Source organism: Meleagris gallopavo, chromosome 3, assembly GCF_000146605.3.
Source record: "Meleagris gallopavo isolate NT-WF06-2002-E0010 breed Aviagen turkey brand Nicholas breeding stock chromosome 3, Turkey_5.1, whole genome shotgun sequence".
Taxonomy (NCBI): domain Eukaryota; kingdom Metazoa; phylum Chordata; class Aves; order Galliformes; family Phasianidae; genus Meleagris; species Meleagris gallopavo.
The window spans coordinates 47,511,913-47,518,600 of record NC_015013.2 but is presented as its reverse complement, the minus strand read 5'-3'; the positions used below and the strand labels follow the sequence as shown (position 1 = coordinate 47,518,600).

Below are 6,688 nucleotides of genomic sequence, written 5' to 3'. Positions count from 1 at the left end.
AAAAAAAAAAGTCTCTTTTTTTCCCTAATGCCCAGATTGAAAACAAGGCTAGTCCAAAAAAGCGTTATCCTTGCTGAACCAGCAAAGGTGGAAAGGAGCCTCTCTTCTGTTGTGGGGAGGCTGTGTCAGGATGTTTCTCAGAAGTTCTCAGAGCACATTCCTGTGCAAATCTTCCCAAAACTATTGGGAACTATTGGGTTTTTGAATAGGTCAAAGTGGTTTCATTTCTCCTCGTGATAACTCAGAATATGTTTTTAAAAAGGAACAAGCAATTATTTTCTAATCTGAAGCTCCCATGCTGTCTACAGGTTGAGAGACGTATGTAGTATCTTTTTTTTGCAGCCTCTTTTAACTAGTAATGCAGAGGCAAACAAATAATAAAGCAAGCTGCTTTCACAGCCATTTCTCTTAAAAAAGCAAACACTGAACAGACACAAACCTTGCATAGGTCAAAACCACAGTGATCACTTTAAACACACAATCTTAAGTTAAATATTGTATGGACATTTTTTGCAGCCTGCTGAGACTGCTTATATCACTGATAGAATTTCTATTAAAAAGACAAACGCCTCACACAGAATCTTGTTGGAAATGAACTTCAAATTGTGGAGTGTTTTGTAGAATTCTTTTTCCTTCCCCGAAACATGTGTTTATCATGTGTCAAAGTTGACTACTTTCTCCCCTTCCCAGAATACCATGAATTCTTCTGTAAAATAAACAAAGCTCTGTCAAGCATCTCTGAAATTACCAGAGGCAGTCCCTGTTTGAGATCAAAGATGCACATCACTGCTAGGCCTTCTGCAACATCCAGCCTTTCAGTAAAATGAAAATTTCCACAAACAGGTAATCAATGGAACAAAACATTAACATCATCATATCCAAGGGATGTATCTAAAAAGAACAGTTTTGTCATTTGAAGGGATATATCTAAACAGAAAATTGCCATTGAGGCTTCTCTTCGGAATCCCAATAGGTGTTTGAGGGATGTACCTATTTCTGGGCATTTATATAACATCATTTAGATCTGACAAAGAAAAACCTTAATCTTTACCTAAAAGATGCAAAAATCAATAATTACATATTAGCATCCAATAGCAAAAGAAGAGTTTCATAATTCTGCTGCTCATATTTGTTCTGTAATGCAATTCGTTACTTGTTCTGACACATTGTGTATGGGGTCTTTATGTCCTAGAAGGAGAAAAAATGATACTAAAATTATTATTTACTGGAGGCATCAGATGTGCTTCCTACTTGTTTTTCTCCCAAAAAGAAAAGTCTTAAGAATGTTTACAAGCTGGGCTTAATTTACCTGCAACATAAACACGCTATCAGAGGCAATTTTGATTCCCAAAGTTGCTATTATTGTTTAGTGAGTTGGTAATACAAAAAATTTACTGGTTCTATGCACTCTTGAAGGCACTTATATAAAATTTCCAGTGAATATTGACATTCAGTATGAAGAAAATAGCCCTCCCAGTATTTATATTCTACTTTTCTCTGACTGCTGCAAAAGTACTATATGCAAAATACTTACTGTGGGCTAAAATCTTTTTTGGGTTTAAAAAAAAAAAAAAGATAAACATTTTAGTAAGATAAAGAGCAATTCTCTACAGAACAGCAGATGAAAAAAATCTTAATAATGCATGTACTTCCATGTTATATATCTTAACTAACGAAAGTATAGGATCTTAAAACTAAGTTTTCCAGCTCACATATATACTCCCCAAAGTGTTTTATTATTAACGCTGATATTAAATATCTCTTCATTTCATATAGACACATATAAAAAATGAGATATTCGTATTTATAAAGCTGTGAACAGACATCCCACCAAGTTCCTATGGCAAAAGCCAGTCAAGTCTCATGGATAAATAAATCATTAATTCTTTCTTCATCTGTCATTGCCTTATTGCAAAATAATTAAGCTAAGGCCTAGAAAGTCAAAGTTAAGGCTTTACCTTCCATCCCTACCCAATCTATCCACTCCCCTGTGTACCATTCAAACACACATGCTATCATTTCCTGATGATTTGATGGGGTTATCAAAAGAAATTCAGAATATGTGTCAGTTTTGTAGCAACTTGAATGCTATACAAATATCTTCTGTGTTTAATTGGTGATTTGTATTTTAGTAGCTTTATTCATTCACAACTTTATTTGTTTAAAGGTGCCTTAACCTTGACATAAACAAATGCTAAGCATCTGTAAATAGCATTTTTGAAGAGTTTAAAAATTAAGCTCTTCCGAGAGCCATAATTTGCAATCAAGTTACTTCCCCCAAAAAAGGAAAAAAAATCAAATACAAAATTGTCAACATCTTTGCTCGTTTTTTTTCCCTTGAAAATTATGCAGTTTATTCTTCTTTACTCTTCTTATGGTATTCTTTTAAAGATCATGACAAACCACCATGTTAGTTACTTTAAAAACGCTAGCACTGGCTCCCAAGTATCTTTTTCTTCCTAATTTGACAATGACTGTTTATGTAAGACAGTAGGGCCAAGGAGTCTGAGATCTTGGGTTGTGGCCCACGGCCACCCCCCTTTCCAAAGGGAAACAAAAAGCACTAAACCTTTTCAGCCACATACATGCTCCTTCCCCCACCACCTTTCTTGCAAAGACAGCTGCTATTGCATTTCCTTTCTTGTTACTTACGAGGTCTTGGTTCTTGACATTGATTTCTTATCTGTTTCTGTGACAAATGTTAAACGTTAATAATCTGTCAATTTGAAGAAAGATAATGCTAAATAAATTATTGGAATTAATTACTCAAAAAGGATCCTTTAAAACTCACTGCAATCATTACAACATGAGCAACTAAAATTGCTCAAGAGCAGCAAAAAAAACCCTCATATTTTCAACCAATTAGTAAGTGTTAAGAGATTAAAAAGTTATAATTTAAACGAGGCTGTATCCTGATAATCTAAAGCAAATCTTTGAGGAGACACAGAGTGACTGGGACAGGACAGCTCCTTAAGAAGCAGTCTTTTAATTTCTAACTGATGGGTTTTACTTCGTACTTTTCGATTATGACATATAAATTTTAGGATCAAAAGGTGAAAGTTCAGGAACCTTTTCAGTTATAGAACCAATAAAATGATAAACATTTGGGATACCAAAGTACACTTCTACTCGAACTGTCCTTTCAGACCCGCACTGACCGCACTATAATAGCTGCCAACATTTGGTAAGGATTAGCCTTTCATTTAGACAAAAGAAAGCATTCCTTAGCTAAATCAGCACTTTTTGCCATCAGACTCATAAAACCTTTTCACAACACAGATTTTCAAGAGAATCCTTTAGGGTTTTAGGATGCTGCTCCTTTTACTAAGTAACAAAATACACCCCAGGGTGTCTCATTGACCGCACTCAGCTGTCCTTTGACCTCCGCAATTGTTTAGGCCTAACTTCAGGGCCACAGAATCTGCCTCCCCCCCATCAAGGAGGCGAGTGTTGCATCTTCCAGGCACCCAGGGAAGCAAAACGCTGGAGGTTCCCCCCTTACTGACTTCTACCACGATCCAGATGTTGCCAAGTAAAGCCTTCCTGCAGGCAGGTTTTGGGACCCTGCGGGAGCCACTCGGGACGTAGGTGGTGGCAATGACCCCCTCGCTCTGCTAGGCCTCCACACTGCCCTTGCCCCAGGGATGCAAGAGGTCATAAAGCATCTTCAGCCTTCTGGGTACACTGGCTATTTAAATGCAACAAGAAACTATGCAAGCCCAATACTGTGTACTGAGTCAAGCCTCCCCCTTTAAGAAGTCAGAAAAAACACTTGTGAGAATCTCAGTTGGAAGCACAAATCTATCCTGATCATGACAAAGATCAGCATTCTTCTTCCCATTTGTTTTAAGCCCTTTGAGAGGACAAACAAACAAACACCCACTCTCCAAGTGCATAAAACTCATATTTAGCTAGTAGCTTAGGTATTTGCAGCACTTCTAAGTACAATATCAGAAGAAAATTGTTACAGCTTCAAAAGAACTGCCATTAAATAACAAAGTTGACCTCACAGTGAATATGTAAGAAAAAAATGGAAGCGTATATTAGACCTCTCCGGAGAACTTAAGATATATACATGATCAAAGCAAAAACAAAATAGAAATCTACTGTCTACAGCATTCTTAAAATGTAGTCAGTGTATTTGAAACCTCAAACATTAAACACAAACATCCCACATATTCTCTATTAGGAAAGAGGAGTACAGTACCTTCTCAGATTCCTTTTAGCCTATCTGAAATGCAGTCATGATTAAAGGATGCAGCTAAGAGTTTGTGAAGTCTTGCTGCGAAACTGTTTAAAACTCCTAACCGCCTGAAAAATAAAAAGGGAAGAAAAAAAAAAAAACAAACACATTAGAATGATTTATGCCAGCATGTATTTTATAACAACCCAACAAAACCTGCCTATTCACACCTGGAACAGGGCATACTCGGTTAAATCTGCACTGCTTTTTCTGTGCATTCTACCAGAGAAGTCGTCCAAGTCTGTCGCTATATTGTATATTTTTGGTGCTGAAGTCACCATATGCAACATTAGGAACCTACCTCATCAATATGAAACATTTAACTGTTACAAAAACATCAAAAAGAAATGATAACGTAGATATAATTATTTGACTCCTCATTTAAAAAAAAGCCAACTAAATGGGAGGTTGATTATCTATTCTGAAGTAGAGATCAGTTTTCAAAATGAAGTCAGAATTTGTTGATTTCTCTCCTACTTGACATCCCACAAAGGCATTTAAGTGAAAGGATTTATAATAGAAATTACAATTCATAAAAGAGAATACACCTGAAATACCCAAAAGAATGAAAACAATGGTAGAGCAAGTAGTGAGCAGAACAGTACCTAAAATACTTAGGGCTGTACAGAACAGTAATTAACATCAGGAAAAGCATTAAGTTATCATCAGTGGGATTCTGACAAGACTTTTAGGCATACAAGCTGGTTTGACTTCTTAATATTTTGTAAAAAGATTTCAAGGAATCTGTCTTCTTGCTCACAAACAGGATTTTGGGCTTAAAGCTGCTACTACACCTTTAGACCTGCTGTCAAGAACAGAATGAATACAACTCTTCAAGATGTATGCCTGTAGTTCGGAACCCAGGGTTTAAAATGCAAAGTGAAAAAGCTTTAACTTCTTCCTTCTCCTGTTTTTAGAAATCAGACTATTGAGGAAAGCAATTCTAGCCTTTACCTCTTACCAAGGAAATGTTTTTGTTTGGAATTGTGTTCTGGGCGAAGACATGTACACAGCTCTACTCGTGCCCTACATCCCTGCTAGGCCAGCAGCAGATCTACCACAGATGGCCAACGAGGTTAACATGCTCAGCTCCTGACCAAACCAGAGTACTCTGCGATGACTTTAATGATGGCAGAACGGCAGTAATCCAATTCCAGCAGCTCCTGGGTCTGAAATTGCTATTTTTCGGACACGTGCTGAACATTTCACCTGCTAGTAATGACATTTTTGTATTTTCTTCTAATTACACTCAAAGCTAAGACCTTTGGCCCTAGGCCACAGACCGCTATTCAGGCTGCACACATTCTCTTAAACGCCCTGATCCTTTGTTGTCACCCTTAGTCTTTCATCTATTATTTACATCCATTGAGAAGAGAGATACTCTACCATTTGTGAAGCTTTAAAGCTTCTAATCATCTTAATTTCTTCGCCTTTCAACCAGTGCTTCCCCTTATGGACCAATGCCAATAGTGTGACAAAATAATTTTTCAAGTCGAGATCCTCCCAGACCCTTCCCAAACCTTGACACGCACTGGGCTGTGCCTTTTGTTTGCAGCCAGCTGCTTTTGCAGACACAGACCTCTGCTCCATTTGGAGCTCTGGCTTCACTTGTTAGCATGTTGGGGGCAGTTTTGGGGGGACTTGGGATATGCTGTTGTTGTTTTGTTTTGTTTTTTTACACCACTTTCTTTCCATTACAATGTCTAACTGAACTAGTTAGTTAGGCTGCATCAGAGATACTGTACTGAAACTGTTTAAAACATTAAGCACCCTTTGAAAGCCAAAGTGCCAAGAATTTCAAGTTTCCTGTTTTTCCAGAAGCAAATCTACTAATAAGCTCAGCTTTGATTTTCTGTTGTTACAGACACACTTGGTATTGAAAGATTTCACATACTATTTAAGAAATGCAAAAAAAATTGGCAACCCTTCTGCTGGTTAACAGCAGCATTGATTTTTCTTAGCCTTAGAGCATGATGCAAAAATAGAATTTCTTCACATGATGTTCAGATCGTACCCTTCAGATCCACCTTTATTTGCAAATAGGAAGAAAACCTATGGCATTTTCACCAAGACAGGTCTTTTCAGCACACATCAGTCTTCAGTCTTAGTTTCCAAGACTCATGGGGTGTGATCCATCTTGGCTCTTCCTTCCACTACCGCCTGGCTTACTTTTGATTTCTAACAGAGCTTCCTTGTTGTCTGTCCCTTCTGAAGACCCCAGCCCCCTCAGCTTCTCTTATTTTCACCATTTGCTTCAACCAGCAGTTCACTTGAGACTCATCCATCTTACAATGCCCCAAGTGACAGATGCTCTTAGGAATGACCACGCTGCTAAGGGAACAAAAGATAACATCATCTCTAGGAACTCAGAGAGAAATACAACTTCAACCCTAAGACAGGGCTGTCCTGAAGGACATGGCACCATAAACCTCTCTCAAGTGGAAA

General features: G+C 37.7%; 1 protein-coding gene across 9 annotated transcripts in view; it reads right to left on the bottom strand.

Annotated features, from left to right (window-relative positions):
- Positions 1-6,688, bottom strand: part of GREB1L (GREB1 like retinoic acid receptor coactivator) — a 127,939-nt gene that overhangs the window by 68,614 nt on the left and 52,637 nt on the right. For 8 of the 9 annotated variants that reach the window (XR_004159239.1, XM_010708816.3, XM_010708820.3 and 5 more), the window contains one exon: positions 4,208-4,311. The exons of the other annotated variant lie outside the window; for it this stretch is intronic. The gene's annotated coding sequence lies outside the window, so the exon portion shown is untranslated. The remainder of the gene's footprint in view (positions 1-4,207; positions 4,312-6,688) is intronic. 9 annotated transcript variants of the gene reach the window in all.